The following is a 17,592-nucleotide window of genomic DNA, read 5'->3' as shown; positions in this document are numbered from 1 at the left end:
GAAAAAGGTGTATAAGGCGCAATATGGGAGCACCGCATATGTAAAGCGCTATAACAAGCATTGATCGGTAGACTGTTTTCATTTGTAAATGTTGAGTGCTCTTGAGATTTGCGTCGCGGTCGAGACAACAGTGGCTTTAGAGACGGCAAACAATAAGCCGTACGGTGACTGCATTTTCCGCAGTAGTTCTTGAGTAGCGGTGGACGGCGCTCGATTGAGCAGCCTGAAGCTGAGAAGAAAGCAGAAAGCTTGAGCAGTGCTGTCACGTTTCTCGCCAGGGTGTCAGCATAGAGGCACAGGTCTGAGGAAAAACCTGCCGAATTATTTTTTTTGGGTGTCTCTTGTGAAGATAAAAAGAACAAACTTTAACAGAAGGGCCTGAAACCCACGGAAGGAGTTTGGCAACACATTTCTCGAGAATGTCAGGAAGGTAACTAAAACAGACTAGTTCACAGTTAAATATTTAAATATGTATGTATATATAAAGAAAAGGTGAAAGTGCTTTTATACGTTTAGCAAAAATAAAATAAGTAAAGAATTGCAAGTAGGGTTCCAAGGAAGAGAATACGTGTCATGTTATTGCATTTATTTTTGCAAGCACTGTTTTTTTGGCTTCCGTTCAAGGCGAGGTTATGATCAAACGGAGAGATTTCGGGCTGAGGTTCCCAGGCGAGATGTGGCAAGTGAGGAGCTCGTCAGGGGATGTTGGGGATTGCTTTAGAATAAAATACAGTTTTAAAAGGACGTGTTTTGATTTGGGGCTTAGCTACTGTTTATATTTTAACTTTAGTGCTGTTGTGGGACGTTTACGATTTAAACAAAGCGGCATTGGATTGACGATTTTTGTGGGTTTTTTTATTGTTGTCACCTAAATTTCTTTTTTTTCCCTGACTACTGTTGAGATGCAAGTCCGGAGATTCCGCGTCTCTGCTGGGTGTTTAGCTTTGGGAAATAGACACTACAGCCTGCTTTCGTTTGTCATGGTTAAAAGTGAGAAACGACCTAGAGAAACCGGTTTTAACCAAAAGCCTGTTGTATGGCCGAAAACATTTGAATGCGAAAGCAAGCTTTTTGTTGTTCAAAAACTGGATTTCGTCTCCTTTACCATGTTTGTTATAGATTGACGCTGTACGTTAAATAACATTTTAACTGTTACATTTTTGTTGTATCGGTTTAGGAGAGTGCAGAATACTCGTTCTGGTCGTGTTTAGGATTAAACTCTAGGTTCCTGGATTGTTTTAGCTGAGACAAGTGGACCCCACTCCCCGGCCCTTCACATTTAAGGTTTGGTCTGTCAAATATTTATTTACCTTAGCCAGTTCCTACTTCTCTGATCATTCATTGTATGCTTTCTAGCATGGTGAATACCATTTTAGGGATCTTTGAAACATCTGGGACAGGGCCATCCCTGATAGGATGCGGAAGTCCCCCTATTATGTACACATGTCACATGTCAATATGTCAATTAAGTAAAAAAGAGAGAGAAATTGATACGTTTAAGTTGATATATTCAAATATGGTTAAACCTTCATCGGTAGACATAAATGGAAATTATCAGCATTTAGTATTTATCAAGAAAAGCAATTTTTTTGGTCATTAAGTAAGGTAATTATATCAGCACTCACGAGTCATTAAATATAAGTATCATTTGCAGAAAAGGTAAAGGCTCATTCTAGGGAACACCAACAGATTATATTTAACATTTTATTCTTTTCTCATGTATGTACATGTGTATGTATGCTCATACACATATGAAAACTGTCCTATTAAATTCTCACAATTTAATCTCTCCACTAGTTCATTTTCAGTGAGGATAGTTGCCAGTCAATTCAGTCATTCTTCATGTTATAGCTGTTTATGTTTTGTCTTATTTAAAAAAGAAAAACAAAGCACAAGTCCTCTTTTGTCAAAGATTTGTGAAAATAATAGTGGCCCAATGTGATGTGATTGTTTAATGTGCCAGTTAAAATAATAGTTTGTACTGTTGTGTTCAATAGATATGAGGGTGTGCCAGGTTTCCTAATGAATGTATGATGTGTTTCTGCACTGGACTGGGCACAATTCAAATTAAATTAAAATGTGGTATTTTTTCTTCTTTTGAGTTACTGATCAGGAATAATGAGAAATCAGTGTATACCTATTTAAATATGGACTGCTCATGTTATCATAGACTTATATGAATAAACAGCTGCAAATAAGTAGATAACTTTATCCTAATTTAGTTATCACAGTAAAAAAACATATAGCTGATTGATCCTGCAGACGAAAACAGAAAAAATCCAATTAACAGTGTGTTTCTGTAGAGCTTCATTTAAATGTCTAGCAAACTAACCCCCTTAATCTGTGTTTTTAATGCTCACACAGTGCATGTCCCAATTAAAGGCATGGTTCAGCCAACCAGCAAACTTATCTGAGAATGTGCTAGTGATGGATGCTTTTAAAATTTTCTTTTGCCAAGAGTTGTGGTAAGGAAAAAACTACTGTGTATACCTTGAACAACTGTTAAAGAGATAATTGAATGGGATGGACCTAGTTGGGACTATATAGTGGTTTTATGTAGCATCTCAGAAATTACAGTATATGGCTTTCAGTTTAGCACCCACTAATGTTAAGTAGTCTTGAAGCACTTGGAGACAAGGCCATCCCCAGAAGGGTGTAAAGCTGTCCTATTATGACCTTTACAGTACAGAGCATGTTAAGTATACCATATGAGAAATATAAATGTAAAAATAAGTGATGGAAGTTGTCTTTTATTTTCAGATAAAGTTAAACTTCTGCAGTAGAAATAATGAGGAATTAACGTTATTTATGTTTTATCAAGAAAATGTTTTTTGTGGAAATGAAGATCATTAAGTAATGAAATGCTGTCTGCACTGCATGAGTCATTAAAAATATTATCAATTATGCCAGAAATAAAGCTGGATATCGGTATGTCTGTCCCACTGTTCTGTCTGTTCTGTATTGTTTTTGTTAAGACTGCATTTTCACCTTGGTTTTAACATAAGTATGTATCATTTAGTACCTTTCATATTTATTTCTCTGTAATTGCATCTACTTGAATCAATAGATTATTTATTTATTTCTTTATAAAGCACTTTAAAAACAACCTCAAGGCTGACCAAAGTGCTGTACAAAGGAAAACAACACATAAACACATAAGAGCTGAAGACATTCTTAATAGAAAGTATAAAAAGTATACAAATAGCCACCATATTATACAGGGTTAAAAGCCAGAGAGTAAAAATGTGTTTTAAAAAGGATTTAAAGGCAGCTAGCGAAGGAGCCTGCCTAACATGCAATGGCAAATCGTTCCAGAGTTTTGGGGCTGCAACTGAAAAAGCTCGCTCACCTCGGAGTTTGCATCGTGCCCTGGGAACGCGTAAAAGCATCTGGTCTGCTGACCTGAGGGAGCGAGATGGTACGTAAGGGTGCAGCAGTTCCGACAAATAAAGAGGGGCACACCCATTAAGAGATTTAAAAACAAATACAAATTAATCAGCAATGCTCTCTCGATGGTTTACTGTTTTTATACTTTTTACCAAACAACTTTCCATAACTTTAAGCAAGTGCTTGGTATTTGTTGAACAGGCTCAGTTTAAATATACTAAGAGCTAGTACGGGGCACATAACATGATCAATACAATATAATTCTGTAATTTGTACACACAGATGAACTAACAAGCTTAGTGGTGGAACCAGATCATCATCATCTCTTTAATAATTCATCTACATTGTCTGATTTTTTTTTTTTCTTTTTTTTTTTTATAAATTGTAATTTTTCTGTATCTTTGGCTAATGCAGAGTTTCATTTTGTTATGATATGGGATGTATCATGTTTCTGTTTTTTTATGAAAATGCATTTAATAAAGGTCAATCAGTATTTTGGGAGCTGAATAGTAGGAACAGCTTGGAGTGAAACCTGACCCTAAAGTACTGCAATTAGCCACTTTTCATTTCTTTAAGACACAAAATCTTTTTTTCCCAGAATTATATTGTTCAAGAATACAATCACTCAGGTTTTATTTGAACATAAGATGGTTTAAAAAATGAGTAGACAGTGAATTCTTAAATAAGTTGTTTGAATAGTGAATGGTTTCTCATTAAGAAACAACACAATTAAAGAAACTGTTGGTAAAGTTTAACAGTCTTGCAGAAACTGATTCTGAGCAAATGCTGCTGGTAGCATTTTACCTGAATAGGACTGTAGTGTAAATTACTTGTGGTCTGTATTCATTCAAAGCCAAATCAGACTAATTTGACAGCATATAGCTGCACTGAATTGTGCCTTAGCATCCCATGCTATGTCTCTGTGCAAGACATCAAACACATATTGACACTTACTACTTGGCAGTCTTTTGATTCATTGCCATATTTTGTGAAAATTAAAAACCCTCACGCAGTTGCCATGATCACTCAAAAAATGAAAATTGACAAAAATGCACTGATAGAATATGGTGGCCTGGCCATGCTTGGGTATGTAACAACATACATTACAGAGATGTAATAAATTTAATTTCAGTTCTGCTGGTGTTTTAAAATTCTCATTTTGCGTGAACATGAGCAGTTCAATAGGTGACATTACAGGGCAGTGCCTTGGTGGTGATTGTACTGTTCATTGTGTGGGAATTATCACTAAAGCATTCACTAAAACACGCTGGTTTCATTCAGACTTTTACTATCTGTAGACCTGCTCTTAATCTCCTCATTTCCATAGCAACTGGAATGTACCACATAAGCAATTTGGGGGTGGGGTGGGGCTAAAGGTTGTTCCTGTGTTGATAAAGGGTACACAGTTGAAATGTAGTGTCTCTAACATACTTGTTATTTCTTTTCAGCATAGGGAATGACATTTAACTTTTGTTCCTTTTTAGATGCACACTGTCACTAATTCATTCATTTGTTAATTAATTCATTAATTTTGAAATCAAAATGTTTAACACAAAAATATTGTGACAATTTTTGGTGTCACAGAGAACTTAGACATTCTTTTGGTTTCTGTCTGAAGGCCTTCTCTATGTAGATTGCCAGTGTTTCCACCATTAAAAATACTACACTCAAATTTTTTTTTTGTTTTTATATGTCATATACCTCATGTACTTTGCAGTGATGATCAAGAAAAATTTTCAATCTAATGTTATCATGTGGAATGAGAGAAAATCACTTGCATTCATTGGTCAAGAGTCTCGTCTTCAGTGTAAAAGAACATGGTTTATGGGAAAAGTATCTTTCCTGTTTACTATTAATGTTGCCTTTCCAGGAAGTAACCATTAATCCTATTTTAGTAAAAATGGATGCTTCATTAGGATTTTGCAACATGACTAACGTGATTTTTTTTTTCTGTTTTTACTTTTTCCTTGGAATGTTTCAGTTTTTTTGCCTTTGTATAGAATAGATTCTATTGTATCATATACAGTAATCCCTCGCTACTTCGTGGTTCACTTTTCGCGGATTCACGACTTCGCGGGTTTTTAAATACAAGTGATTGCCCTCCTATCGCGGAAGTTATGTTCCAGACCCATCAGCAACAGGAGAAAATCCGCGATATAGAAAGACCATATAAATAAACATTTTTATAGTTTAAGCCTTAAAATTCCCATCCCACATGCTTTAAACACATGTAAACTTATAAAACACACTTTGTTAACACATATGATATGTGGATGTCGGGCTAAGGATATGAGAAACATCTCACTATTATAAAACATTTTAACTTCACGCAAGACAAGACAGTGAGACAGGAAAATAGGTGATGTACACCTAAAAGCCTGATTGTACAGGCTTTTAAATTATTGACACGCAGAGCGACAAGCAGCACAAAGCCAGCACAAAGTCCACTTCTCCTTAGCGTTCATTCAGCTCCCCACCCCCTTGACAATGCGAAGTGGCAGTAGCCTACTGCGCTTCCGGGGAGGGGGGGGGGTTTGAGCGAAGGTGCGTTCAGCTCTCACACACACACACACCCACACTCCTCGCGCAGAGCGACAAGCAGGCATTTTGGCAGAAGCAGCACAAAGTCCATTTCTGCTCAGCGTGAGTTCAGCTGCCCCCCTTTACAAAGCGAGTGCAGACACATTGACGTCTGATCGCTGCGTGCAGGCAGTGTGCAGTGTTGGTCTGAGGTGTTTAAGAATGTAGAAAGTGTTTAAGAGCATAGGAAGTGTTTATAAGAGCGTGGGAAAGGTTAACAAGAGAGTGAGAAAGGTTTATAAGAGTGTGGGAAGGGTTTATAAAGCCTTAAAATATGTATAAATAATAAAATAAATATAGGTCGCTACTTCGCGGATTTTCACCTATCGCGGGGGGCTCTGGAAGGTAACCCCCGCGATAGGTGAGGGATTACTATACGTATGTTTTTCACTTATTCTGCATGAAAATATGACATTGAAAAATGTTCTCGGCCATCACTACAATCTACATGGGGTAAGTAACATATAAAAAAAAAAACTTTTTCTGGATGGAATATTTTTTTAATGCAAAGTTCCATTTAGCATATTAATTTCCTCTCACATGCTTTTTTTTTGTCGGTTTGATTGGTAGTTCTAAATTAGCTTGTATGAGTGCCACTGTGATGTGGTTATGTAAGGCATACAATAATTTGTCACAATAGGCAGAATACTGTCATGCCTTGTGTCATTTGAATTTGGGCTAGGTTATGAATTCTCATAAATGCTATCAAGAGGTTGTGAAAAAGGACAAACATATAAAAAGTTGTCATTAGCTGTATTAAAATATTTTGTACCGTTGTGTCTTAAAAGATTCACTGACAATTATGTAATAACATTCATTCATTTATTTTAATCCTATTTGCAGGGAAAACATAGGGGTTGGAGGCAGGGTTGGTACTCCAGCCACTGTAAAAAACCTCACACTGTTCACCTCCTGCACTCGGGTCCCAATCCAGTTGGTCCATTGTGTGGTGGGTGCAGCAATGTGCTATCAGCGCATGCTCCCAACCTCTTTCTCTCTCTCTCAGCAGACCCTGGGCCTTCCTGGGGGTCTTCTCCCAGCTGGTCATGCCTGTAAAACCTCTGCAGTGCAGTGTCTGGGAGGTATCCATATCAGATGTCTGAACCATCTCAATTGGCTCTTCTCAATGTGGAAGGTCAACGGTTTACTCCAAACCTCTCCCAGATGTCTGTGCTTCTCACCCAACCTGTAAGGGAGACAGTAAACATCCTGTGGAGAAGGCTAATTTTTCCCACTTTTAACCACAGTCTTGTCCTTTCAGTCATTAGCAAAGCTAATGATTTATAGGTAAGGGTAGGATGTAGATCGACTGGTAAATCAAGCACTTTACCTTCTGGCTCACCTCCTTCCTCATCACTATGGATCAATGCAGTTTTCACATAGTTGTGCTTACCAGCCTGATCTGTCTGTCTGTCTGATCTCACCATGTCTCACCAAGTTTGCTGGTTCTCCCTGTGTCACTGTTTATTTAGTATGTATCCACCCTCACAATACAGATGTTCAAATGAAACTGTCCTACTTTATGAGATGGACTAACAGAGGTTTATCCTGCCCAACCTCAAGTACTGCAGGAATAGACATTAGCACTATTTGTGAACAAGAACAAATGAGTTTGAGAAAAATATGTACATTTACTTATTTGGCTGATGACTTTATTCAGTGCTGCTTATAACATTTGTGATACAATTGGTTACGTTTCTTTTGGTTTTCCAATTGGAGCATAGGCAGGTCAAGTGACTTGTTCATGGTTACACAATGTCAATAGCGGGGTTTAAAGTCCAAAGCCTTAACCATTACAACCACACTGTCTGTCGTATATACCTGAGTTTGAAAATAAAATATCCATCCATCCATTTTCCAACCCGCTGAATCCGAACACAGGGTCACGGGGGTCTGCTGGAGCCAATCCGAGCCAACACAGGGCACAAGGCAGGAACCAATCCTGGGCAAGGTGCCAACCCACCGCAGAGCACACACAAACACACCCACACACCAAGCACACACTAGGGACAATTTAGAATCGCCAATCCACCTAACCAGCATGTCTTTGGACTGAGGGAGGAAACCCACGCAGACACGGGGAGAACATGCAAACTCCACGCAGGGAGGACCCGGGAAGTGAACCTAGGTCTCCTAACTGCGAGGCAGCAGTGCTACCACTGCGCCACCGTGTCGCCCTCATAAAATAAACAAATATGTTTTAAATGTATATATGTTTTACAGATATATTTAATAAAATTCATTAAATCCTAGAACAGTAAGCAAAACCTGTCACTGAATTTTGGGGTATTCTGTCAGGATTCAAAATTGATCTGTGAAAATGTTGCATTGTTTTTTCAAAGTTTACTTGAAGCGTATCATCCTAAGTGGGTCCTTTACCATGATTAAAAAAAAAAAAAGGAAGAAGTTAGGTTGTTTTTACTTCTCGAAGTATATGCCTTTTCCTGTCTCTGTGTCAGTTTCATTTTACATTTTTACTGATAAGTATTTAACAAGACCAGATATTACTATGTGAGGAGTTTTAATATTTTTGTGAACTTGAAAGTGATTTCTTTCTTAATCATTGTAGTATTTCTGGTTAGTTCTGGTAAATGGAAATCCAGATGGTCTGTATTTTGGATGTATTCATTATTACTTTGTGCTGCTGTTCTGAGTATTTACAGTGTTCAAACATAAAATAATTTATGGAATTAGATTTATTTTTAATCTGTATGCCACTACTTTTGCAGGAGGTCTATCAGTGAAGATACACTCATACCTTTTTAGTCAGTTATATAATTTTGTTTTTTTTGCTTTTTAACTGTATGCTTGTTTGTTACATATATTTTAGGATGATGTAAAACTCCTTACCTGTTTACTGGTTTAGTTCAAAAAACACTGTAACCAATATTATAGCAGTAAGTGTGCTTTCAATTAAAAAGTCATGGCTTAAACATATAATGGTGTGGCAGCCCTGAGTTCCTAATTTTTTCTTTGTAAGATGTGTGCATGCCAGTGTTTCAACCAAAACAGAATTAATTTAAGCATTACAAAGTCAACAAGCTAGTAAAACAAATAATTTGAACTTTAATGTAGCTATTGTGCACATTGCAAAGGTTAAACGACATATTTCACTGTTGTGAAATGTGCACATATAAGGCATACTGTGTGTCTGTTAATGAAACACTCCTTTGTGTTTCCAGTCTGAATTCTATATGAAAAGACCTTGACACTTCACCTTCACCTGGGCATTACCAAGTACTAGCAGGCACATTGCTAAACAGGAGATGAAACACCCCATCTTCCTTCTTTCCAAGCTTCTTGCCTGTTCACCATAACACCAACATTTATTGTGGATTAACAGTTGCTATACTGCAGCAATTGATATTAGAAGTGTGTATTTTGCTAGGTGAACAGTAGAATAAAACAGTTCTTTGTTTTATTAGATCTTGAGTTTTCGGTATGCATTCTGGATAAATTGGCTTGCGAAATAGAACTGAGCCACCCACATTCAATGGCCACTTATGTTAGGGATGCATTATTGCAAGAGAGGTACACCTTATCTGATGACAGAATAATGTGAAGTACTTTCCCATAGGGACACACTCATTGATTTCTCTGTGTTTTGGTTTTTTATTTTTTTAGGCATAATCTTTAGATTGTCTTATAACTTTCATATTTAATGTAAAGTAATTATCTCATTGAAAAAGGGGCATGCATGCTGATTATTAGACTTTCTACACCCTTCTAAGATATCAGAACTTAAGAAAATGTCAGCTCTCTGACAGAGTTGCAGCTGATGAAATTGTGTGTTTTTTTTAAGTAGGCTTACTTTTTAAATGAGCTCACTATTTAATTCACTGCTTTTCTCTCTCTTCCTCTCTCTGTCACTTTAAGCAGGACATAATTTTATGTCTGTGGAATTTGCAAATTTTTAATTTGTGCCCATGTTTTTTTGTAGATATCATAGTCTCCTCTTGCATCTAAAAATAATGGTTAGGTTTATTTTGGATTCCAAATTGGACCATTGTCATTGATGGGACTTGAATTGCAGTTGTGCTCCATTTTGATTATGCTTTTGAGCCCAGTTACTTGCAGAAGAGGTTTCTGTAATTAACACTGTGCTCTATGCACTACACATACAAATTCTTTCAGAAAAGAGACCTATTGATACAATTCTGAACATACATACTAGTGAAATAACTTGTCATTGCCTGGATATAAAGTCTGAATGTGAATACAAATTATACATTATTAAATTTAATTACCCTTAATTAATGTGTTGAGTACTTAACTATCATTAGTAATGAAAAGCTTTGTTTGTAAACACTATTCTTGTTTTTTCCATGTGCTGAAGGGAAAACAAAGCAAAACAAATTACAATAAATAACTTCAAAGAAAATATGGTCTCACTTCTAGTGTGACTAGGGCCCATTACAAAATTAGTGCACTAGACCTTCCAGTTGTTTAATTTGTGAAGCACCTATAGACACAGCGTTTTCATCTTTACTGTATGAAAGAGATACCCAGATGCATTATGTTTTATCACTAGGAGCAAAAAAAAAAAAAAAAGCCTAGCTGAGGGAGAAAAATTAGTGTGTTTTTAAAGTGCAGTACAGGCTATACAAATTGTGCTCAGCTCTGCTTTTTCTTCAGTCATATTATAGAGTCGCGCACTTCTGAAGGGGTATTTTTTTAAGTGTCACATTTATTTGAGTTTTTGTGTGTGGGTTTTTTTTTTTTAAATAGAGAAGTGTGAGGATACTATACTATTTATTTCTTGGATCAAGTACCTTTACTTGACTAAACTTTTCACAAGGCAAGGATGGTACTCTTTATGGTCTTGATCCGATTGTCTGCCTTGATTTGTCAATTGAGAAAAAATTTAGGCACAGCTATCATGAGAAATTACATCAGCTGAAGATGCAGATGAGGAGCAGCTTACCTCCCTTGTGAGCTCCTAAAAATAGCTAAAACTTAAAAGGTTTTCTCCAGTAAATCTCCATTTCTTAGCTAAGATGTTATGTCACTGAATATTCAGACAATATTAATTTCTATGCTAGAAGTCTCTCATTCATATAATGCATATTTTTCCTCCCTGTTTACATGTATTGAGTGTTTGAAGACACCCACAGATAGTTCCTGCAGATAGTAAGTACATCTCTAATTAGGCTACACATGGCTTCTATGATAATGTAACAAAACCTTAGCGCGTATTCCTTCTTCTCACAAGTTCATCATTGTTACTCAAGGTTTGATTATTTCTTCATAAGACAGTAATTTTTTGGCCATTATCAGATATTGTAAATACACTGTTATCTCCAACCACGCTCCTCTAATCATGGAGCTTAGTTTGCTATGACCTACACACTCATCTTGTAACTGGCGTCTTAACCCCCTGTTATTAGCTGATGATCTCTGTACAGGATTCATATCCAAGCAAATTGATTATTTTCTGGAGACAAATGCACACCCAGAGCTCTCTGTAGGAATACTCTGGGGAAACTCTGAAGACATTTTTAAGCGGACAGATTATTTTATATCTTTCTCACAAAAATAAATTGGAAACCAAGAAGGTGCCATGTCACCAAATGAGGTACCTTATAGGAAAAGACAGGTTTTGCATTCAGAATTTAACCTCTTGACTACTAAAGAAATGGAACAGCTCATCTTTAAATTGTTACATCATTATTATGAACATGGAGAGAAGGCCAATAAAATTTTACTCAACAAATCCATAAGCTGGAAGTACGCAATGCAATAATAGCAATTACCAACACAGACAGATAAAATCATAGACCATAAAAATATAACCCACACATTTACAGAGTACTATAAGTCCTTATATTCTACTCTGTCTAAAGAAGGTAAGACACAGTCTAATGAATTCTTTGACTTTACAGATACCACAGCTAGATACTTTTAGTGCTGTGGAATTGGATACATCTCTGACACACACAGAATCACCGGACACTATAAACCCACTTCAAAGTGGGAAAGTAGCTGTCCCTGATGGCAACCCGATGGAATTTTATAAAAAAAAAAAAAAAAAAAATTAAAACAAGATATCTCCACTATTATTAGCAATGTTTACAGAAGCTAAAGATCACAAAACTCTACCTCAAACTTTTCGCCAAGCATTATTTTCCATCTTTCCTAAGAAAAATAAGAACTTACTACAATGTACATCATACAGACCAATCTTACTCCTGAATAATGACATTAGGATACTCTCCAAATTTCTAGCTGGAAGGATTAAGAAAGTGCTTCCTTCTGTAATATGTCAGGACCAAACCGGATTTATTAAAGGCAGTCACTTAGCTCCTAATCTTTCACTTTTGTTTAATATAATATATTCACCCATTAAATCTAACCTCCCAGAGATCTTACTATATTTGGATGCAGAAAAGCATTTGATATGGTTGAACAGGACTATCTATTCACCATATTGCACAAATTTGGGTTCAACCCAAACATATGTGTATACAGTAGATCAAACTACTACTAGTCTAGAACCTTCGATTTGTATTAATACCATTATTTAGGACTACTTCAAATGAGAACTTGGTACTCGACAAGGTTGGCCCCTATCACCGTTGATCTTTGCAATATCCATTGAGCCATTGGCTGTTTACTTTCAAAATGCATCAGAGATAAAGGGGGTTTTCAGAGAAGGACTTGAACAGAAAATATTATATGCAGATGATATAGTACTGTATATATCTGACCCACAAAATTCTGTGCCAGCAGTCCTAAAAGCAGTATCAAATTTTCAGGAGATATCTGGACTCAAAATTAATTTGAATGAAAGTGTGCTTTTTCCAGTGAACTCCTCTCTAGTACACAGTATCAGACTGGAAACCTTATCATTTATCTTAATAGATCAGTTTAAATATCTAGGGGTATATATCACAAGTAAATATAAAGCTCGTTTTCAAGATGTGAACAGATGGTTCATCCTCCATCTCACATTAGCAGGTACAATCAATCAACACTGTTAAGATGAACATCCTTCCAAAGCCTTTTATTCTCTTTTTCTTTTTAAGAAGTTAGATTCAATCAAAACTTTTTTTTTTGTGTGAATTCTAAACATCCACTCGTCCAAAGTGCGACTTAAAGCAGAATGGGGCCTGGCACTACCTAACTTTCAATTTTGTTACTGGGCAGCAAATATACAGGCCATAAAGACCTTGGGCCTCATGCATAATGCCATGCGTAGAATTCACACTAAAACATGGCGTACGTACAAAAGCGGAAATGTGCGTACGGGCAAAAAAATCCAGGTGCATAAATCTGTGTGAACGCCAACTTTCATGTTTTTCTGCTCCATAAATCCCGGTCAGCGTGAAAAGTAACGCACATGCATGTGCCTGCTGCCCCTCCAAAACTTCACCCAGACTTACGCCTCTTTGAATATGCAAATCAATATAAATAGCCCTTAAGCTCAGCGTTCTGTGAAAAGGCAATGTCAAAAGCACAGGGGAAAATAGAAGAATTTCAGCAAATGCCAAGTGGAGGCAAGGAAAAACATACTATTTGTTGGTTTAAACAGTGGTATAAACAACAAAAGGAGGTTGATCGAGTGACATAAATTGTCAGAGAAACTGAAAAGCTCAAGTTCACAAAGTCGCACAGCACCCGAAATAATAAAAAAGAAGTTGTCGGATATCAAAGTCATCGTGAAAAGGCGAGTCGAAGCCCACCATCTGAGTGTGATATGAAAGCTTATTAGGGTACAGAGAAAAGAAAAAAAAATAGGGACACGAGGGAGAAAAGCGTGAAATGTCAACTTTAATCTCGAAATTTCCACTTTTTTTAAATAGTTTATTTTATCATTAAAGTAGAACATCATAAACTTCATCTTAAAATCGTTTAATTTACTAGTTTCTCAAATCACATTGTATCTAAAGTAGCATGTTAAATGCTTTGTATTCTATGTGTTCTTCTGTGTGTGTGAATCACTATGTGCTTCTTAAATGGGCTTTCTCTTCCTCCGACAGGACACAGAATCCATTACATTCGTGATATTACAGTTCTCTGAATAATTTTAATACTGAGACGTATACTTGATAGCATTCCAGTATTCATATATCAATTAAAGAATGTATTAAACATGGTAACATGGTGGCGCAGTGACAGTGATGAACTGGCGCCCCATCCATAGATTGTTCCTGCCTCACACAAGATGCTTGCTGTGCCGTGCGTGACCTTCGATGAAATAATTTATTGCAGCAGTACTGTCTCTTTCAAACTCCCAATTCCTGTCCTTCCTTTTTCTTTCTCCATGTACCCAATTGCCACACAATCAGCTCAGTAATAGAAGTTAAGCCATCTGTAAGCTTAGAACTCTGATTCTTCAAAACATTTAAGGAACATTGAAATTTCTTTGTAGTACATGTTTAATTATTCTGTCCATCTATCCTTCCAGTGTTGCGCCAGCCTCAGCAAGTATACAGCATGAGGCAGGAACAATCCATGAACTGGGTACCAGCTCGTCGCTAGCACTACAACACCGTGTCCTCACATGTTTAATTGTTAAAAATATAGATTATTTAAGTGATGTTAACATTTTATCTGCATAATGTAATAAACATATTTTTACTGCATTTCATCTTAAAAATGATATTGTCATCATATGTAAATACGCACTTTATAAAGTGGCACAGGTTGTGCAATATTATAAATGGATCGCAAGTTTACAGTGAGGTAATTGTACTTATAAGTACAAACAGTTCTACAAGGAGCACTTGATGGACTGATTTCGTTTATAGTTCTTGGGATGAAACTGTTTCTGAACTGCGAGGTCAGTACAGGAAAGGTTCTGAAGTGTTTGCCGTATGAGAGCAGTTCAAATAGGCAGCATGTACTTGATGCTGTATACCGATAATTCTCTTTCTGATCAGCTGCTGTAGAGCTGTGATTCCACACTCAGATACAGTGATATAAATACTCTGAGTGGTGCATGAGAGTAATATGGAAAAAGATGATCCGCTGTGGCAACCCCTAATAGGAGCAGCTGAAAGAAGAAGAAGGTGCAATGAGAGTAACAACACTAAAGCAGCTATGGTATTTGGACTAGTTTGGCCATTCCGTGGACCATTATATTGTTACAGGTTAATTACAATCAGATGCCTTAAACTAATAAACAATATGTGGTTAGGAAACACTTTAAGTCAGATTAGGATTTATCTGTCACACCTCTATATGACAACCACTCTATTCCACCCTCTCAAACTTGCACAGTATTTACTGTATTGCTTGGAAAATGTCTGGGATTAAAACATTTAGAGACTTGCAGAAACCTTATCGATGAACATCATATGAGCAGTTAAACTTCAAATTTAACTTCTTATCAACACAATTTTTCCACTACTTTCAAGCTAGAAACTTTGCTAACCTGAACCTGCCCAGTTTTCCTGTCCTTCCGCCAATTTTTATTCCAGACAAAATATTGCTGAGTCTTTAAGACTCAGATAGCATTTGTACAATTTATAAAAACATTTTAAAGTCCCTTCCTTTCAAAGGCCCCAGGGCACAATGGGGAAAGAGTCTTTCACTATACATTTCAGAAAAGAAGTGGAAGGCAGCCATGCAGAGAATACACTCTAGCTCCATATGCGCAAAACACTCAATTACTGAATTTAAAATCTTCTATAAAGTGCATTTATCTCTGTTAAAACTATCCAAAATGTTTACAGGGCAAGATTCAATCTGTGAACGTTGCTTTTTAACTCCAGCCTCACTGGGCCAAATGTTTTGGGCATGCACCAAATTAATATCGTTAAAATCTTTGAATGCTTATTGGATAGCCTTGGTGTCACAATCACTCCTAACCCACCAACAGCTGTGTTTGCAGTACTCCCAGAAGGGCTTAAAGTGGAGAGTGACAAACAAATCATAATTGCCTTTACCTCACTGCTAGTAAATAGCCTTATCTTGCTCAACTGGAAGAATTCCAACCCAGCACGTTTTACTCCGTGAGTAACTGATGTTCTATACTGTCTGAAATTGGAAAAAATCAAATCCTCATTCAGAGGATCTGTTCAAAACTTTTTAAAAATATGGCAGGATCTAATCAATAACATTTTAGAATAAGCCTCTATATCGGGGGGGGGGGGGGGGGGGGGGGGGGGGGGGGAGGAAACTATTCCTTCCTTGCTGCTTTAAAGATTTGCTTTCTTGGCTGGCTGTACTGTCTTTCTTTTCGGTGGGGGTTGAATTTTGTTCCTGTTAAGTTTGAATTGATTATATGGATTGTTGTTTGCCTATAATTAAAATTAATAAAAAATAACCTATTTACTTTTACAGTATGTTACACAAAACGTGGCCTCAAGCATTTCTGTGGTTTTTAGGTTAGACTTGCTGGAGAATTGGATTCGATTGTAATTAATGAATCATGTAAATTTTCCATATACCGGTAGTTTTTGGTGCAAGCTAGAATCCTGTGGAAACATTAGTGGACAAGTTTTCATTAAAACTAGCCTTCCTAATATGTATTAATATGTTTTCTGACTACTTTATAGAGATTGCAGCAAAAAAAAATTCTCTTGAGGATATAGTCTGTGTCAGTTATAGGTTTGCTTTTTTCAAAGATGGAGGTAAGCTATCATTATTTATTATCTCCATCATAATACAAGATAAAAGTTACAAAGATTGAAGAAAAATACTCATATAGCCTGTCTTGTGTTCAACCTTTTTAGCTGGTTTTAAATACATTCCATTTTTATTATATAGGAGTGGGTCAAAAGTAGGTTCACAGAGTTTATTCTTGTATTATTATTGATTTATTAATTATTTTATTATTTGTATTCTTAAAGTTAATAAAGCTATGGTTGTAATCATAACCTGCATGTCTTTTTCCATATGAACAACTATAAACCTACTTTTGCCAAAAGAACCTCTCAGTCTCATCAAATCAGTTCTTCCATTAATCAAGATGTGGTTTTATAGCCAGTAACTCGGTATTTCCTTCATCATAATTTTGCTTATTAGGAGCATGTTTCTTGGAATAATAACCACATGGATGTATTTTAGCAGTGTCAGGAAAGAGCTGGGGTAATATTACTCCATTCCCACACTTAACTTATATCCATCCATCCATTTTCCAACCCGCTGAATCCGACTTAACTTATATAATAAATGCCAAAAAATGTCAGAGTGTTGAAGAATTGGTGCTGAAATAGATGCTTTTGTTAAGCACATTGAATGAAGTCTGAGTCTTCATAGTCCAACAAACATCCGAACAAGATTTTAGTTAATGCAGTAATTGGTGCTACCAGAGTGCTAGAATCCCTTATAAACTTCCTATAGTAATTTGTAACACATATAAACATTTGTGTTGGTTTAATGTAATCATGTTCCTTCTTTAATGACTTTTACCTTGATTTCATCCACGGTAAAAGTCACAATGTATAAAAAGTGAGATGACTTTTTATGAAACTTTTAATGTCTGCTTTTTGTCAAAGTGATTCTTGCTTTGATGTAACAAAAAACCCACCAAAACATGTCCAAGATGAGTTTCAAAATCCTTAGAAAAATTAATATATCATTGATACAAGCAAGATCATAATTATCCAGTATAAACTTAAAAGTTTGAAAGATTGTTCATGTATTTGAGAATCCATAGCACATAACCAGATAATCATA

At 36.4% G+C, this 17,592-nt stretch overlaps 2 protein-coding genes across 7 annotated transcripts in view; both read left to right on the top strand.

Annotated features, from left to right (window-relative positions):
• atp10d (ATPase phospholipid transporting 10D) overlaps positions 1–17,592 on the top strand; it is a 221,173-nt gene that overhangs the window by 101,418 nt on the left and 102,163 nt on the right. The window contains exon 1 of one of the 6 annotated variants that reach the window (XM_051928349.1): positions 186–430. The exons of 3 other annotated variants lie outside the window; for them this stretch is intronic. The gene's annotated coding sequence lies outside the window, so the exon portion shown is untranslated. Of the gene's footprint in view, positions 1–185; positions 431–6,068; positions 6,421–6,998; positions 7,156–17,592 lie in introns of those variants that run through there. 2 more of the 6 variants (XM_051928351.1, XM_051928350.1) reach the window with 2 other exon arrangements.
• LOC127528001 (zinc finger BED domain-containing protein 5-like) overlaps positions 1–17,592 on the top strand; it is a 32,025-nt gene that overhangs the window by 9,512 nt on the left and 4,921 nt on the right. The window lies entirely within an intron of this gene.

Source organism: Erpetoichthys calabaricus, chromosome 5, assembly GCF_900747795.2.
Source record: "Erpetoichthys calabaricus chromosome 5, fErpCal1.3, whole genome shotgun sequence".
In the NCBI taxonomy this organism is placed as follows: domain Eukaryota; kingdom Metazoa; phylum Chordata; class Cladistia; order Polypteriformes; family Polypteridae; genus Erpetoichthys; species Erpetoichthys calabaricus.
The sequence above is the reverse complement of the archived record's forward strand: the minus strand, read 5'-3'. Positions and strand labels throughout refer to the sequence as shown.